Consider the following 19,517-nt stretch of genomic DNA (forward strand, 5'->3'; position numbering starts at 1 on the left):
CCGGGGTAAGCCAGCTCCCATGCCATGAGGATACTCAAGCTGTCCTATGGAGAGGTCCGTGGGGTGAGAAACTGAGGCCTCCTGGCAACAGCCATGTGAATGAGCCACTCTGGAAGCATCCTCTATCTGCATAAAGACTTCAGGTGACCGTAGCCCCAGCTGACATTTTGACTATAACCTCATGAGGGACTATGAACCAGAAGCCACTTCTGAATTCCTGACTCACAGAAACCGTGAGGCAACACATGCATATTATTTTAAGGCACAAAGTTCTGGGAGTAATTTGCTCTGCATCAATAGATAATTAATACACTTGTAAATGCTATATTTTTTCGTTGAAAGATAAGATCATAATATACATACTGCTTAGGAAACAACTTTTTCATTTAAATAGTATATCGTGAATATCTTCCATGTCATTAAATCCATATCTATAACCATTTTTAGCAGATATTCAGAATTTCATTGAATAAATAAATGTACCACAGATTAGCTAATCACTCTTCTAAGTCTCAGATTTTTCACTACTATAATAAAAATTGCAATGGCCATTTTTGTGAGTAATTCTTGATGACATTTATGGGTTTCTTAGGATATATTTAGAAGTGAAATGCCTGGGTCAAAGGCTATATTTTGGGAGACACATTTCCAAATTGTGTCTCCAGAAAGCTTGCACGTTTCCTTCCAGAAGGATCTGAGAGCACCTGTGTAGTAGGCAAACTCTTCAAAAAGCTTTTACTATTTTGCCCGTCAGATAGGTTTTCAAAATGACCTTTGATGATTTGAACATTCATCTCTTTGATTCTTAATTACAGCAGCTTTGAAACTATGTATATGAGCAGCCCTGGGTGAGGAGGTCTCAGAGACAGAGAGGGCTCTGCCAGCCCACTCCTTTGCCAAGCCCACCATCCCTCCCCACACAGCCCTGGGGAAGGCCTGGACTTCCTCTGTTTCTAAGCCATCCCCTTCTTTTTCTCTCCCCAGGGCATGGGCAGAGGAGGAATAAGGGGTTTCCTTCTTGAGGCCAGGCTTGGTTTGCCCCTGCGGTTGAAAGCTCTGGCATTGCTAGGCCCCCCCAGCCTGCCAACCCTGTCCTGCAGGCTGGCGGGCTAGCATCCAGCTGTCTGTTCTCTCCACCGTTAAGTGGGGAGATGCCTGTTCTCACAGATAAGGAAAAAACACTTATCTGTAAGGAGAGGGAAAGAAACGGTATTTAAATTAGTAATGCCACCGGCAGGAGTCAGGTTAACTTTGCAGTCAGACTAAGCCATTTAGAGCTCCACTCATCAGAAAGAAGGTGGATCCCGCTGTTCTCAGGGAGGCTTCCTGACCCTCCTGCTTGGGGTTCCCACAGCTGGGAGCTCTCCAGTGGGCATGCTTCTCTCCACTTTCTGGAGTGTGAGGAGAAAGCAAAGGGAAAGGGGAGAGAGAAGGGGGAGGAGTATCAGGCCAGAGGGGAGGGAGGGAGAGAGGGAGGGAAGCGGGGAGGGGAGAAAAAGTGAAGAAAGATATGGGGGAGAGAGGAAGGAAGGAGAAAAGAGCAAAAGCAATGAGGCAGACGGATTATGGGAACTCAGGCTGGGTCTGTCTGGCAGTTAGTGATATCGTCAAAACACACCACTCAATCCCCAGCGCTGGGGTGAGCAATTCGGATTTTATGGCGATTCCTTGGGGAGAAGCAACGGGTTGTGTCACACTTCAGAACAGCAGGCCCTAATCAAACTTTCCCATTTTCCTCTCCCCAGCTCTCCCAAAGTCTACTTTTGAAAAATGCCTTCGATTTCCAGATTCTTCAGATCTTCATCTCAGCTTAGGCACCCCGCAGAGCACGAGCAGGACGACCCCTGGTCTGCAGGTTGGCCGAGCCCCTCACACCTGGAGGCCCTCCTGCCCCCCTCTCCATACCCCCCTGCTCCCTGGGTTATTCCAGAAGCCAGCTCAGCACTCCGCCCAGAGTTGTGTGGTTCCCTGAAGGCTTCTGTCTCCCTGAGTCCCCACGACCACTGCAAGACCCAGCTTAGTCCTCCAGCGTCTCCCTAACTTGTTTTTTCTCAGGAACGGGACAGATGGTGACTGCCTGGTGGATTTTAGGATGTCAGGGTGTCGTGAAAACACTCACCTGTCCTCTGGAGCCGTTCATCCCCGGAGCATGCAGGGGATGCCCACCTTCCTTCTAGGTAATGAGAATGCTGACCTTTTATATACCCGGTGCCTGTTTACACATGTTCACACAGTTCACGGTTATCTCCTAGAGCTGGGACTGAGAGGAAGGGGAGAAGAGAGGCCCTCAGTCCTCTCCTGCACCTGTAGGCACTGAACCAGGAGAAAACTGCAACCCCAGGTGAATGATTTGCTCAAGGTCATGGGGTCAGCAGGTCTGAAGTGGGACCACAGCTTTGTCTCCAGACCCCAATCAAATCTCTTCCATACCCCACACTCAGGGCTGCATTTTATGATCCCCCTGGACCCTAGGCACTTAAGTTTTTGTGGACTGCTTCTCCCATAAAAAATATTAAAAATGATACTTTATGATTGCATTGGTATAAAGATAAATAGAATCCTGGTGGGATTCATTAGTCTATATTCATTATTATTATATTCATTTTTTCTTCTGATTTTAAAATCAAAACCTTTTTATGGCCCCTCAAATCCCCATGGGCCCCAGGCACAGTGCCTGCTGTCCCAAGGGGCCGTGGGCCCACCCTGCTGCCTTTGCCTTAAACACTCTGCACTCTGCGGATACACCCCGCAGCCCGCTTTTCAAAGTGCTTCCACAGCTTTGGAGGGAGATGAGATTATTAGGAAGGAAAAAAAGATCTAGCTGATTAATAGTGTAAAACACCTGTGCGCCTTACAGACCGCCAGCTGTGAAACACACAAAAGCCACAGTTGATCTGACAAATAGCCAAGGGGCTGGAGTTCGGGTTCCCCTGGGATGCTCACCCACCTCTTAGTCTCCACCTCCCCACCCCACCCTGACAAAACCAGCTTCACCAAACATCTGTCTAACGCCACTACAGAGAGAGCACTCCTCTTTATTTCCTGGCCAGTCGACATCAAGGACTTTTATCACAAAGATCAAGAGGAGGTGCGCTGTGACTGGGGACAGCTCCACCATTCCAAAATGATACCGCGGGACGGTGTTCAATTAAGAGGCTGAGTTACTCTTCCTGTGTGAGCCTTTGAAGATCCCAGGTAATGGCTTCTATAATTCTACTGCAGGTAACTGCAAGAGTCACAGCCTGTCTTTTTGCCTTCGGGGAGGGGGCGACTAGAGCAGAGATGGCAAATGTGGCTTGCACGTGCGACTGGGTCCCTTGCCCAGCTTGGAGTAGATACTACCACTCAGTCACGCACTCTGTCTGCAGAGACTGGGGTCTCCTTGGAATCCTTCACAGCCCTGATAGAACAGTGTTCCGCTGGCGCCTGCAAGTCCACCCATGTGAGACCTGCTAGCCATTCCCGATCTCAACCATTCTCTTCATTCCTTACTCCCTACACTCTTTTTGAAACTTTAAAGAAATACATGCATGAGAAACCCAAACAGCACTGCATATTTTTAACCCTTGAAATTATTATAAGTATATGCATACACTTATATATATATAAACACTGTTATCATTTCACAGAGGCAGAAAGTGAGGCTTGAAGAGGTTAAATATTTAACCCAGAACATAATTACTAACAAATGGTAGAGCTGGGGTTTGGATAGAGGCTGACTCACCCAAGCTAGAACATAGCTTAGTGGAGATGCAAGTTCTAATAAATTAATGATGAAACATTGGCTCTGGAGTTCCTGGCAATGGGAAGCTAGGGAAATTGGGGTGTCATTACCCCAGAACCACGTCACGTGAGCCTGCCTGGTGAGACTGAGATCTTAATTTGTCCTCTCATCAAAGGCTCAAGAGGCAATGGGAAGACTGTAAAAGAAAGGGAAGCAGGCTGCTCTGGGACACATGCATCTGTTTCTCCAGGGCCACATCTGCCTCTCTTCAGATGCTCTCAGCTGCCTGCCTTTTGGCTCCTTGGGAGACCCTAGCAGTGTCTGTGCAAGAGTCAGGTCCCCAGGGTGGCCTCTGTATCAACTGCCGGCTCTCTTCTTAACCGGGAAAAGGTGAGCAAAGAATCCGCCCCACCCAGCATCTGAGAAGGATGGCGGTGAGACTGGGCCACTGGAGGTGGACCCCGCCCCGAAGGGCCAGCCCCTGCAAAACAGAGGGCACCAGAAGGGTGAAGTCTGAGGGGAGCTCCTTATTCTCCCTTCTGCTCCTCTGTCTCAGCATCCCATCCGCCTCCACAGTCTTTCTCTCCTGGTCCACGCCGCTGAGATTCACAAATCCCCATCTGTGTGATCCTCTCCCCTACCATGGCACTTGACCTAGACTCCTCTATGAGAAATGAGGTGAGGCGGGGTGGGGAGAGGATATGCGCCCTCGTTAAGCACTTAGTATGTGTAAGTGCTTCACGTATCTTATTTCATCTTCGGCCCTTTGAATTGGCCGTACAATCTGAATTTTATAATGGTGCAGAGGAAAGCTGAAGAGATTAAGTAATTTGCCCACAGAGCTGGAAGGGGCTCAGTGCTAAGAGTCTGTCCCGAGTCTAAACACAGATAAGTCCCTCCCCCAGATCCTCATTTCGGAGTCTGGGGTGGAACCCAAGAATTTGCATTTTTTTAATATTTATTTATTTGGCCATGCCAGGTCTTAGTTGTGGCATGCGGGATCTTTTAGCTGCGGCATGTGGGATCTAGTTCCCCGAGCAGGGATCGAACCCCGGGCCCCCTGCATTGGGAGTGAAGAGTCTCACCCACTGGACTATCAGGGAAGTCCCAGAATTTGCATTTCTAATGAGCTCTCAGGTGCTGCTAATGCTGGGGTAGAGGGGGAACCATACTTTGAGAACCACTGCTTTAAATCGTAAGATTGGGTACCTAACAGTGGAGTTTCAACTTTCTAGCAGGAAAATATGTGGGGCTCCAGGGATTTTTCCAGCGACCCTGGAATCGTATCAAGTAGACAGCTGCCTCCACATCCCTGGGCAGCCTGCTTTTGCGCAAGCCTTTGATGTGTTTCAACGTGGAGCCATAGCGTGTGCCCAGTCACTTGATCTTTGGAGAAGGGCACGTCAGCACCGGGACTCTAGCCCTGGTCGTGCGCAGGGCTGGAACTGCCGAAGCACATGGGAAACAAGAGGAAAGGCCAGGACCGCAGCTGCGGGGCTGCCTCGGAGGCTGCAACTAAGCTTTTCATCAGCTGGAGCCCTATTTGCCCTCAGGGTGATCTGATGGGGGCTGACAGGCCACAGCAGATGCCGCCCAGTCACAGCAGCTGCTTTCCACCTGCCCTGTAATCAACACAAAGCAGCAAGGAGGTTAAAAGGCAGAGCAACTGCTCCCCTCGGGGCTCTGCACCCAAGGCTGGGGGAGCTGACGCACAGGGGGCGGAGGAAGGAGCTTCCTGCTCACCCAGGCTGTCCCAGGAACACTCTCCTTAATGGGGTAGGCAACCCAGGATCAAGAGGAATTAGGTAATGAGGGCAGCGTCTAAATGCCCATGAAGGTGCAAATAGCACCCCCAATTCTAATAAGAGCTCACATTTATTGGGCTTTTACTATGTTCCAGGCAAAGCACATTAGATGGATTACATAATTTACTCCTTACGACAGTGCTATCAGAAATTTACTATCCTCATTTTCCTGGTAAGGAAAGTGGGGTTCAGAGAGATTGAGGAAACTGCCTAAAGCAGCACAGCTACTAAGTAGCAGAGCTGGGATCTGAGTTGAAATCTATCTTCTCCAGATGCCATGCTCTCTCTTATAATGCCTCCCTTCTAAGGTTGGATTCCCATAGTTTGTTCCTTTATTCATTCACTCATTCATTCATTCACACATGCATTCCCTCACTTAAACATTTCAGGCACTGGGAGTAAGAAAGGAAGGCCTAGTCTTTACACTCAAGAAATTCACAGATGTGGAGAAGAAAAACAAGTGATTCACAGAGGGATAAATGCCATGAAGGGCAAGTACAAGGGCGCAAGGACTAGGGGTGTTAGATGAGGGCAGCTCACCCACGTGGGCAGGGACAGGGCCCTGGATGCATCGTCAGAGGTGGTAATACTTGAATAAATGAATGAAGGAGCCAGTCTCCTGACCCCCAGTGAAGGGCTGGCTTAGTCTGGATGTGGCACAGGTGACAGCAGATCATCCCATTTGGGAGGCTTGCGAGCTTCCTAGTCCAGTGGTTCTCAACTCTGTTGCACAATGGAATCATCTGGAGAGGTTCTAAAAGTCCCTATGCCCTGGGCCCTGCCAGTCAATCAGAATTCTGGGGTAGGGACTCCCCAGGTGGTGCCAGTATGTAGCAGAGTTTGAGAGCCACTGTTCCTTAGATGGACCATGGGCGCTCCGATAGAGCTTTGCAGGCGTTCACCCATTGCTTGTTCCTGTTGCCCAGCAAATGAGCCAGGGTTCGAGGAAAACTAAAGTGGGGCCCCTGGTGAGTGTGGAGTCTCAAGCAGAGACATTCTTAAAGGCCTGGGAACACCAGTTATGCTTTCGTGACTTCTTCCAGCTGAAGGTTGAAACTTCAGAAAAGCGGTTGTGAGAAGGGAACCGCTGGATAAATACATAGAGAATTTAACTCCAGATCTAGATTTATCTTTAGCTCTCTCTCCAATTACACAGTCAGATCTCGGGGTCTGGTACTTTGACCCATGACTGACGCCAAAGAAATGGTTACCTCATAGCAAGGGACTCAGTGCATCTCAGGAAGACGTGGAAGAACCTTTTTGGTAAGAGAATGGTAACAACAGCCATGGCCACTTTTGAGTTCTTCCTAAACACTGCTCCAGGCCAAACGCTATCCCTTTAATCCTTACACCAAATTCAAGAGGTAAGTATTATTATTCTTCCCATTTTAGAAAGGAGGAAATGGAGGCCTAGAGAGGCCACCCAGCCAATAAGTGGTAGAAGTGAGATTCGAACCCAAATTCCAAAGTTCTTCCCACTGGACCATGTCATCTCTACTGAGTATAAGGGAGTCACTGACATGAAAAAGGGAACTTTAATCTAAAATTTAAGGGGAGCGAAGGAAACCAGGTAATACTGCGAAACCAGACTCAGTGGAAGACTCACCTCCATCAATGTTTCTCTATTTGACCATTTCCATCAGTAAGTGTAAAATCGTACCTCCCATCTCGTAAAAAGCCCTCCCTTGACCCCACCGCCCCCGCCCCCCCAATTACTGCTCCATTTGCAGGCGTCCACCCATTGTTCGCTCCTGTTGCCCAGCAAATGAGCCAGGGTTCGAGGAAAACTAAAGTGGGCCCCAGGTGAGTGTGGAATTTCAAGCAGAGGCATTCTAAAGGCCTCTCTGCAAAGGGCAAAGTTGCTTGGATCAGTGTGAGCAGAAGTGTGTGAGGTTTGGGGGCATCCTCTGGACTGGGGGGCTTTGTGTCCTTTAAGGTGCTGGTGGGGAGGCTAATCCTGTCTTCCTTTTCCCATTTCTCTCTCTGCCTCCCAGGAAGGGCTGTGTCGAGGCTGGGGCAGATGAGGGGTACGGATGGTCAGACAGGGTGGGGGCAGTAGGGAATGGAGGCTAAGAGCTGAGAACAGAGCCGAGATCCTGCTCATCAGGGGTCAGGCCAGAGCTGCCTGTGATGTGGTCATTATTCAGACCACATTCTCCCAAGCACAGTTATAACTCAACTCCCACGGCAAATCGCTGAAGAAAGTTTGTTCCCATTTTAAAGATGGGAAGTCTGAGGCTCTGAGGCTGAGAGTCTGAGGCTCTCAGGTTATTTATTCGGGATCTGAAGGAAACCAACATTTGCAGAAACCCTGCAATATCCTAGATACTTTGCTAAGTGTTGAACATACTTGATTTCATTTACACACCAAATGTCGTAGGGAAGGATGTCTTCATTTTACAGAGGAGGAAACCAAGGCATGAGAGATTAAACTCCTTGAACGAGGCACCCAGCACGTGTTAAGCCAAAACTTCAAAGCAAGAAAGGGCCCGGGAGGAACCTGCCTTGCTGGCTTTATCTCAAAGAGTATCCCCAAAAAATTGTGGGCTGGGGGAGAAGGTAGCTCAGTGGCCAAAGTGACCTGAAACCCACTTAGACTGCCATTTCATGCCTCATCCTTTGGAGGTAAATAACCTGACTCCAGCCCAGATGCTGGGCCAGCTAACAGGGAGCATGGCACTGTGATCACCAAATCCACACAATTCATAACCGTACATGTCAGGAGGAGCACCAGATGCCATCATTTCAAATAGGCTGTAAAGAGACAAGTGAGGGATAATTGGGGCAACCTCATGATTTAGGCAGCTTGGCTGGGGGCAGGGGGGGCTTCCCAGAGGAAAAGGGGTTTCAGAAATGCTGGGTTGCGAGTCAGGTCAGGGTAGTGCTTGGAAAGGGGGATTTGGATTCAGCTTGGTTTCTAACCTGGCTCTGCTTACCAGCTGTGTTGGCTAACTTCTCCCAACCTCAGATTTACCATCTCTAAAATGAGAACAAACTTTCTCCAGTGATTTGCCATGAGTTAGGTGGGGTAAACTGTGGAGCGCTGGGCACATAAATGGTAACTTCATGAGTGGCAGCCAGCTAATATAGAGAGAATCTGTTTGGCTTTTGGGAGCAAGGGGAGGAAAGCCATAGCTCAGAGATAAGCGGGACTGTTTCTTTCTACCCTCAGACCTGAGAAAGGACAAGGTCAGCATCTGGGCCACCCCCTTCAGGATTCTTGGAGAAAAATCCCAAGAATCCGTGGAGATTCTCCATAGATTCCTAAAGAATTTTGCTCTCAGTTGCTAGAGGATAGAGGTTTCCTAATGTCTAAATGTGACTTAGTTCCCCACAGCTCGTTGTGAAGGGAGGAGCCACTGCCCACTCCCCACCTACCCCAGCAGTGGGGCAGCTCTGTAGTAATAACAGGGTGATCTGGAACAGCCAGGGATGTGGTTCAGAACCAAGAATATCTCGGGCACAGTTGACAAGAGAAAGCTTTCCAGGCCAAGAACCGTGCCCACAGATGGGCACGTCCTCTGCCTGCATCCCCGAAATCCCATCAGCCTGCCTACCACATGCCGCTCCAAGGCAGGGCTTCCTGCTCTCAGCACATCTGAATTGTCCACCTCAAGACAGCCCTGAAAACAGGACACAAAAGAAACTGGTGTTATCCTTTTTCAGGGAAGGCTTAGAAATGGCTTCATTCATTAAGCAAGAAGCAGGCACCAAAAGGCATGTCCTTGCTTTCAAGGGAATGTACTACACAGCTGAGAGCGTGGAGAGACATCACAAAGCAAGTTATTAAGGATCAAAAGGAGCGCCCCATACAATAAGCACTTGAGCTGTTTGAAGGAGACTGATCTCTGGAGGCTGGGGTGCAGTTGGGAAGGCTTAATGGCAGATGTGGGGTTTGGGCTGGGCCTTGGGAAAGAAGGATTTTACTGAGAGAGAGAAATGGAAAAGGTTTTTGTTTTCTTTCGGATGGAGTGGCTGGTAGGAGCGAGGTGTGAGGGCAGGAAAGCGCAGAGCATGTTTGGAGGTGAGGAAGAGGCAATTTGAAGGGCAATCTGGGTACCGGGGTGGGGGAGCAGACGCAGGGGAGGTAGGGGAAGCCGTGCCCACCAGGCCATCGCGGGTGGTGAGGGCGGCTGAGGACTGATGGACGGGAGGCTTGAGCTTGATCATGGGGGCAGTGGGGAGTGGTTGCAGGATATTGAGTCGGGGCTTGTCTGTTCACCTTGGCAGAGAGAGGCATGCAGGGTGGACTCTGGGGCGGGGCCCAGGATGTAGCCATGCAGAGGTGAGAGCTGAGTGGAGATGGGGACCCAGATTGCTTGTGGCAGCCGCCGGCACAGACGGCAGGAGAGAGAGGCAGCTTCCAAGGGAAGAAGGCTTGAAGGGGTGCCCTGTGGGAGTGGAGGGGGAGACGGAGTTTGAGGTGACTCCTACTCTCCAGCTAGAGTGACTGGATGAAAGGAGTCATAGAATCATGAAAGGCAATGAGGTAGTGGGGGAGGGGCTGGCTTTTCAGGGCAATTGGCCGGAAATGCAGAATGCACACTGCTGTGTGCGGAATAGGGAATGAGGAATCTGGAGTGTGAGATGGGTCTTGAGAAGGTTTCTCTTCGACTCCAGACACAATGCAACAATATCAGATGCTCCCTGGGGAAGGCTCAGTGCAAACGCGCACCCATCCCCACCTCCTGGACCCCTCTTGTTGCCCCACCCCTAAGTCATGAGTAGAAGCTCCAGAAAAAGCCCTAGGACTGCCCTGATGTCCTCATCCCACATCATCGTTTAATTATTTCACCCCCAGACCGTAGGTGCCATGTAATAATATTGTTGCGGCCAACCGCAATTAAACAGTAAAAAGGTTAATTGCATTTATTTCTAAAACACTTTGTGCAAAACGAAGGTGTTCAAACAGTTGGGCAGACTTGTTGAAAGGTAATGTTGTCACTAAATTGAATTTCAAATGAACTTTACATCCATATTTCATTTTGCTAATTTCATTCTCTGCATCTTGTAATTTGTTGACAGTGATTGATTATTTAAGTGAATAATATCTGTGTACCGGGATCATTTAGTAATAGAAGATGCCACACATGATCATAACGTTAATGAGTATCGTTTACTTAAATTTTCATCACCTACTTAGTCTGTTGAAGGTATCGGCTCATCAGAACTAGCCCCAAAATTCAGGGGACCAGAATGACTGTAGGAACACAGGGCATTGGAGAGATCTTCACACCAGGGGCTAGATGGGTTCCTATACATTTAAGACACCCGACCACAGATTCACATCATTCATGGGCCATCTATCACTTTTTTTTTTTTTCTCCCAGCAAAAAGAAATCAGAAACACATACAGATTTCTGGGTTTGGAATCTCAGAATCTCTTCTGGATGGATTACTGGCTATGCTGGTGATGAGAAAAACATGACTTGTACATGGGGAGTACAGAGGAAAGGTGAGGAGGGGTTTAGTATAGAGCCACAATAGTGCTATCTGGATGGAGCTACAAGTAACAACACACACACACACACACACACACACACACATCCTAGGGCCTGAAATTCTCAAATCTCAATGTGCATCAGAATCATCTGGATGCTAGTTTAAAATGTGGATTCCCAGACTCCACTCTTGAAGACATCTAGGAAGGGGCCCTAAAATCTGCATGTGAAATAAACACCTAAGGTGATGCTAATCTGGGTGGCTCCTGATGACACTTTGAGAAACACTATTCATCCCTAAACTTTCACTGTGACCCGCCTCCAATTCTTTTCTCAACTTTTTTTGGATCCATTCTACTCCTTACTGCCTCCTCTCCCACCCTCAAAACAACTTTATGAAATAATCCCTATTCTTATCTCTAGGCTATGATTGAGGAAACTGAGGCACAGAGAGGTTAAGTGTACAGTGATTACAAGTCCAGATTCTGGTAACAGACCAGGAAAAGAATCTTGCTTTTGATTCTTACTGGGTAACCTCGGGCAAGTAAATTATTTAACCACTCTGACCTCAGTTTCTTCAACTGTAAATGTACTATTAATCCCTCCCCAAAAGAGGATTAAGTGGGATTAGGTGCTAGATATAATGCCTAGTGCCCAGTAAGCATCCAGTGAACTGCAGCTGTTACTCTTAGCTGGCTCTGAACACAAGCCCTGCCCAGAAACGAGACCAAAAGAAGCAGGGAGCACGGACAACGAGATGGCCAGCCCAGAATTTTGAACGATATGTACGTATGATATATTGAGAAAATTAATAATAATTAGAAATAGAAAAAGTGTACTAACAGCTATTTATTTACTCATTCACAAAACAAATGTTCTTTTAATGCTCAGTTCTTTTGCACATCCGCTTGTATGGAAAAGTAAGAGCAAACAGAGGGAAGGCAAACCCCCTTGCAATTTGGGTAAATGCCAATACACTCTCCAAAAAGGACCAGGACCGTCACACCTCCAAGTTCATCTTCACTACAGAAGATAGTTCCCATTTTTTAATTTTTTTCCAAACAAAAGGCCAGACACATCAACTCAGATAGAAATTACTGCCTATCGGAATGCGATTGCCAACCCGTGTCCATTTCTGCAGCCTTCAACCCCCAGTTCTATTTGGTGAAAGATGAGAAACAAATACATTGGCAGCTTGTCATGAAATATTTTCTCCCTAAATCCAATATACCATGTGTGATTCAAATATAATTATACTCTTAAAAAATTAAAATCAATGCTTCTGTTTTTAGGATGGCCATTTGTTCTTAGCGAGTTTGACTTCACAATGAAGAGACTATAAAGTCTGGCGAGAACTTTGTCCATTCAGGAAAACTGTGTGTTTCTGCAGGTGGTTGACGGGGCCAAGGTCCTGGCATAGGCAGAAGTGGTCAGCACGAGCAAAGCCAAGGTCAAAGTTGTCATATTTTATTGACTGTCAGTTTAGTTATGTTTTATGGCCACAGAATGTAAGTCCTTGAAATTATGCTCTGGGGGTAAAAAGGAAGGCAGTAATTTGCCTACCGTATTGGAGTTTCAGTTGGTACAACTGATTCGTACGTTGCTTGAGATGTGCATATTCTCCAACCTGGTCATTCCTCATACGGGCACAGAGCCTACAAATATCCTCACGTATGCGCACAAAGCATATTGCTAGGATATTACCTGAAGCACTCTTAGTGATACCATAAAACTGTAAACAACCTGAAAGTCCATCAACAAACACATTTTTTGTACCATCTATAAAATGGAATACTATGTATTTTATGAAAGACTGGATGTATAAGTTTGCTAGCGCCTGCCATAACAAATGCCACAGAATGGGTGGCTTAAACCACAGAAATTTATTTTCTCAAAGTTCTGGAGACTAGCAGTCCAAGATTAAGGTGTCAGCAGGGTGGCTTCTTCTGAAGCTTCTCTCCTTGGCTTGCAGATAGCTGCCTTCTCTCTACGTGTACACGTGCCTGATGCCTCTGTCTGTGTCCTAACCTCCTCTTCTTAAAAGGACACTAGTCATATTGGATTAGGGCCCACACTAATGACCCATTTTAACTTAACTACCTCTTTAAAGGCCTTATCTCCAAATACAGTCACATCTTGAGGCACTGAGGGCTAAATTCAATATATGAATTTTGGGAGACATAATTAAGTCTGTAACACTGGACTAACTCCATATACTCTGACTTGGAAAAATGGCCATGAAAGTGTGTGTGTGTGTGTGTGTGTGTGTGTGTGTGTGTGTGTGTGTAGAAAAACGTCAGCAGGGGCATACCCTAAACAGTTAACAGTGGCTCTCTCAGGAGAGTAGAATTGGAGTGCAGAAGACGCCAACTTTTTATTTTATAAATGCCTGTGTTGTTAGTTTGATTTTGTTTTTTTTTTTACCACAACCAAGCAATAAGTTTGTAATTCAGTTTTTGCAAACCTGGCAGGAAAAAAGGAAGGCTGCTCTTTCTTGCTGGGAAGGGCCAAAGACAATGTCTGCCTCAGTATTTGTGTCGTCATCACCATATCAAGTGCCTAGTGCCTACTATGTGCCTAGTATTTCACTACAAATCTCATTTGATCTCGCACCATAATGCTGTAAGCTACATATTAGTGCCCGCTTTTTACAGATAGAGTACCTGTGCTCAGAGAGAGTAAACAACTGGTCCCGAGTTAACCAACAAGTAACTGGCAGAGGCAGGAGTTAGGCATGGGCCTTCCAGAGGCCGTCCCCTGGGCCATGTGGATGGCTTGAACCAATCCTTCCCTTTCATCAGAAAACCAACTCGGGATGCCTGCTGCTGAGCTTGGTGGCGGAAAGGAATTAGTGACATTTCCTTAGGGAAGGGGGTGCCCCCTCTTTAGCGCCTGGGGGCTAGATCAGGAGGTGACGAGCATGAGTTCTCCAACTGCTGCTACCTCAAGCTGACATTCATGAGTGCCCACGACATGCCTGGCTCTGTTATAAATGCTTAACGTCAATTAATAGATCCCTCAAAAACACCCCCATTTTATAGATGAGAATAGTGAGCTATTTCACAAAAAGAGAAGGAATCTGAGGGAGCATGTACTGCTGGCTTTGTTGTGCAGGCTGGTGAACAGCTCGGCGCCCTGCTCGCAATTACTCACGATAATGAGGAGGCAGGAAGGGCATGAATAATACAAATTCCCTGATAATCAAAAAGGGCCAACTGAAAAATATGGGCCAGATGGCAGTGGGAGCATGCGGATTCACCATTAAGTGAGATCATGGATGCTGCAGCGCCAAGGACAGTGCCTGGCACAGTGTGTGTCCCCCTGGCCAAGCAGGAGTTCAGTCTCAGGCACGGGCAAAGGGCTGGGTGCCTGGGATGGGTGCTGAGCAGGGGCCACACTGATCCTCGGGCTGCCAGGCGAGGGCTGACATCCAGAGCTGAGACGGAGACCCAGAGCCAAATACACAGTTCGATCAGGAACCAATCTGGGAATTGCAGATCAGAGCTGAGAGTTCAGACTTAGTGATATGGGGTGAAGCCTGGGGGTTCTTCCTTGGCCACAGGGCCAGAGCTGCAGAAGGGGTCTCTACAGTGGGTGGGAAGCGAGGATGAGGAAGCTGGCCGGCTTGAGCTCAGAGTAGGTGCCAAACGCAGGCTAGTTTCCTTCCATTCTGAAGCTAAGGAGTGTTATTAGCGCATTGGTGACATTTGGGGTGACTTGGAGCTCCATATTTCTAGCCGACATTTTAATTAATGCCCTCAAGATGGGTCAGAATTCACCCGGGTATTGGGTCCAGCTGGTGATTTCACGGAAGGAGCATTGGTCAAAGCTGCACACAAAGGCAGGGAGAAATAGACAAAACTCTCCAAGACAGAATGGGGACCAACAGGGAGGGACGCAAAGTCAGACAGTGAGGTTCAAAATATCATTGCACAAGATGTCTGGAGAGGCAGGCTGGACAACCCTGTACATGAAGACTTGAAGTTACTCAGCCACAAGTTCCATGCGAACTTAAAGTATAATGTGATACAGCTGCTAGGGAAGCTCCTGCAAATTTAGTGTGCATTCCTAGAAGCGTGGTGTTTAGGTCAAGCGAAGTGAGGGTCCCACTGTCCTCAAGAGCAGTTGTAGACCAGCAGCCCAGGGGCTGGATCCAGCCTGCAGACACACTTTGTTTGGCTTATACCGTATGCTGCAGGAAAAACAAAAAAGAAAGAGAAAATTGACCTGATAAAAATCAAAAGTTTTCCAGTAGAAACCCAGGTTTCCGGCCGCCTTTGAAGAGTTCAGAAACTCTGGCACCAGCTTTATGGCGGCACCGGCTGGATGTGAACACTGTCCGCTTGCTTTCGGTCATGCACTCGCTTCGCAGTTTGCCACAGTACTCACCACCCCGTGTCGCCCCCAAATAGCGAGACTGAGGGGTAGTTGCCTTTGATGGTTGAATTTGCAGAGACAAACTTTTCAGGATCCGTGTCTCTATGAAAAGTGGGAAAATAAAAGAAGGAGAAGCCCATGTGATTTCACTGTACCTGGCCTGCTCTATTTATTTTCATTACTAGTCTGGTGTCTATAGAAGTCTGAATTTGCAGTCTGAGTGCAGTAATACATAGAGGAAGAATCACAGCATGTAGGAAGGTCTTACGGGGCAGGGTTACAGTAGCTGTAGATATTTAGCCTGGGGAAGAAAAGGTTCAGAGGATGCATGATTCTGGAACTGCAGACATTGGAAGGACTGTCAGAGGACAGAGGGACTGGCTTATGTGTTACTTTGGTGGGCCGACAGATGACGCAAGTTCCAGAAAAGCAGATGTCAGCTTAATATGTGGAGGAATGTTTGAGAAACCAAGCTTTGCAAGTAGGAATGAGGAGAAGTGCCAGCAAAGACAAACCAGTCTCTGGAGGAGTGGAGAGCTAGAAGAGCCTGGAGTTGTCAGGGGATGGGATAGAAAGAACTGAGGAGAAAGCAGTACATATTCAGGAATTTTGGTCCAGCCATTTATTCACTGTGGCCTTGAATAAGTTGCTGAACTCGATGCCTGGAATACAGACATTAAAATCATGCCTCCTTTTAGAGACGTGGTGAGGGTAAAACTAAAGTAATAAATACAAATCAAGTAAATTATTTTGTATAACATTTGGCATGTAGTAAATAAATGTTAGCTATTATTATTTGCAATTGGGTGAAAGGTTAGATAATTTATTTCTAAGAGCATTGCCAAGTCTAAGTTCTATGATTTTTATGTCTTACTCATCTCCATTTCCTCCCTCCAAGAAGTTGCTGAAAAGAAAGAAAATGAGTGAGTTCCAACCTCATTTTCTTTTATTGCTTTTCTCCCACTCCCACCAAGCCGCTTCTAACTCACGAAGTGGCCACAGGCTAACTTTGTGAACTACAGACTTTATTTTTAGCTCCTTCTATGGCCTCTTCTGTGCCACACATCGTGAAAGTCAGCTAAGGTTTGCAGAAGGTATGCCCATTTGAAAATGTCTGCTCATCGCCATTGCTTCAAATCTAAAGTTGACTGCCCTGAGATCTTTCATCAGTAATGATGTTATCAATGGACTGAATCAAGGTCAAGATCAATCAGCTTCTTACCGAATGAACCTGGAACCAGACTGTTGTGTATTGGTTTGCTATCATTTCCAAGCCACTTGTTTACGACTTAAGTGAAATTGTTTTAATCCACTTATGACAAAGACACAAAAAAGTTAGTTTTAGAAGTAAAATGGTTTTGATGTAAGAATGAAGTAAGCTGTATCAGGATGTCATCATCTCATCTGTTGTCAGTGGATAAAGCACTTAGCAGCTCAGCTGCTGAGGGGCCCTGCTGGGGGCTTATCAGTAAGAACAAGTGGATAAGCAGCTATGGCAAGGGGACATTTAGAATAGAAATAGCAAGTGTTGCATTGGGGAGTTTAAGTCTGGGCAAAGCCACCATTTGCTGACCTAGCTCTCCAAAGATCTTGAGACACTCATTCCTGCATGACGAGGCTGCTCTTGGTTGGCAGAGGTGTTAAACCGTGTGGCAGTCTCAGCAAGAGAAGGGACATCCGTTCCTGCCTCAGGGAGGTACTCCTTCTAAGCAGTGGCGCAAACCCTGCCACAGTCCCTGGAGTGATAAACCTTGGAGCAGCCTAGCCTGCCTGTCAACACTGGTGCACCTCCGTTCCCTAGTAACGTGCTCTAGGGGCAAGAGACTTTTATTTCTGCCCCGGTAGCTGGATGTCAGCTCTCAGCTGACAAAGCCAGCTCTCCCTAGAAACCACAGCTCATAGAAAAGGTACACCTTGAACTAAATTTGGACTTTCTTTCTGTCATCTCCCCTTGCCTGAAACAATAGTGTGATTAATCTATCGTTTGTTTGGAATGTGTTATTTCTTTGTTGGCTTATTAAGAGACATTATCCTGGATGCTATTGGCTTGTGAAATGATTATAATTCCCACAGTGAACCTGTGTTAAATAAATTGCCGGCACAGACAAACCAGTCTCTGAGCTTAATTTGCCACTCCCCGAACAAAACACAGACAGACAAATATGAAATGCTGAGCCATTAAATTAATAGAGACCTCATCCTTGGAGCATGGGTTAGTTGTGTGCTGGGTGTACAGGCTGCTGGGCTGGTCTAATGGCTACATTTGGTAGAGAAGGGGGAAATCGTGAAATACACACTTCTTTGTCCAGCAGAAGCTGGCTGTGGTCAACACTGCAAAATATATACCCATTCCTCCTTTTTCCTTACTAGTCGAAACCCCATTTCATTGGGGATGTGAATGCGCCTAGCTAATTGCCCTTCCCTAGTCCCCCTTGGTGCAGCTGATTCTGACCAGTGATTAAAAGTTTATTTCTCCTGACATGAGCATGATACATCTCTTACTTGCTTAGGCTACTGTTTCTCAGATGTTCTGCTACTTCCAGCCAAACGGAATCTCTACAATTCTCAAGTCCTCAACTGGGTGTCCAACAGTTCAAGTCTGACACTCTTACTTGGAGTTAGCGTCAGACCCCACAAGTTAAGGGCTCAGTCCCACATGACTGTGCCCACTTTAGATACCAATCATGAGTCCTGGGCCACCTGTACTTCTGACCAATGAGCTATAAATCAGGGGTTCTCACGACCCCCTCCTCAGGTTTGCTGAGTTGCTAGAACAGCTCACAGAACTCAGGAAAACACTTTACTTAATGTTTACCGGTTTATTAGAAATGACAGAATTCAGGAGCTGCCAAGTGGAAGAGATACGTGGGGTTAGATATGGGTGTGTGTGTAGACACAACTGACTAAAATCATTGGCCATTGGTGATTAAACTCAGTCTCCGGCTCCTCTCCCTTCCTTGGAGGCTGGGTGGGTTAAGGTTCTAAGTTCCAACCTTCTAATCATGCCTTGGTCTTTCTGGTGAGCAGTCTCTGTCCTGAAGCTATGCTGAGACCCCAGCCACCAGTCATCTCATTAGCATACAAAAGACATTATCATTCAGGAGATTCCAAGGGTTTTAGGAGCTCTATGCTATGAGCCAGGGACAAAGACTAAATATTTATTTTTTATTCTGCCACAGAATCATATCTGATTCATAGGCCAACTACTCACTAGGTGTCTCCATTAATTTTCACTGAATAAAAAAGTACAGATGGTCCCTGACTTATGATGGTTCGACTTTTACCATGGTGGGAGAGTGATACGCATTCAGTAGAAACCTAATTAACATTTTGAATTCTGATCATTTTCAGCGCTAGTGATATATGGTAGGATATTCTCTGGTGAAGCTGGGCAGTGGCAGTGAGCCACAGCTCCCAGTCAGCCCCGAAATCCCGAGGGTAAACAACCAGTACACTTACAACCATTCTGTACCCAGACAACCATTCTGTTTTTCACTCTCAGAACAGTATTGAACAAACTACATGAGATATTCAACACCCTTATAAATAGGCTTTGTGTTAGATGATTTTGCCCAACGGCTGGCTAATGTGAGTGTTCTGAGCAATTTTAAGGTAGGCTAGGTTAAGCTATGATGTTTGTAGGTTATATACATTTAAAACACATTTTCAATTTATGATCTTCTCAATTTATGATGGGTTTATCAGGACGCTTAATCCATCATAAGTCAAGGAAGATCTTTACTCCAAAACTTAGTGGCTTAGAACAACCACCATTTTATTATTTCTCATGACTCTGGGTTGCCTGGGGCTCAGCTGGATGGCTGAGCCCATCTGTTGGTCTGTCTTGGGGTCTCATGTGGTTGCAGTCAGACAGTCCAAGATGGCTTCATTCACATGCCTGGCACCTTGGCAGGGGCGGCTGAAGGGTGGGGACCTCTTTTTCTCTCTACATGGTCTTTCCATATGGCTAGCCTTTACGTGGCAGCTGGATCCCAAGAATAAGCATTCCACTGTGCAAGGACTTATCAAGGCTTTGCTGGCATCATGCTCGCTAATGACCCACTGGCCAAGCCCAGAGTCACTACGGGAGGGGACTCCACAAGGGCCACCAAATTAACAGTCTACCACACCAGGGATGTTGTAGACGTGATATAGTCTTTCTGTAGGGAA

Source organism: Lipotes vexillifer, unplaced genomic scaffold (genome assembly GCF_000442215.2).
Source record: "Lipotes vexillifer unplaced genomic scaffold, Lipotes_vexillifer_v1.1 scaffold792, whole genome shotgun sequence".
NCBI lineage: Eukaryota > Metazoa > Chordata > Mammalia > Artiodactyla > Lipotidae > Lipotes > Lipotes vexillifer.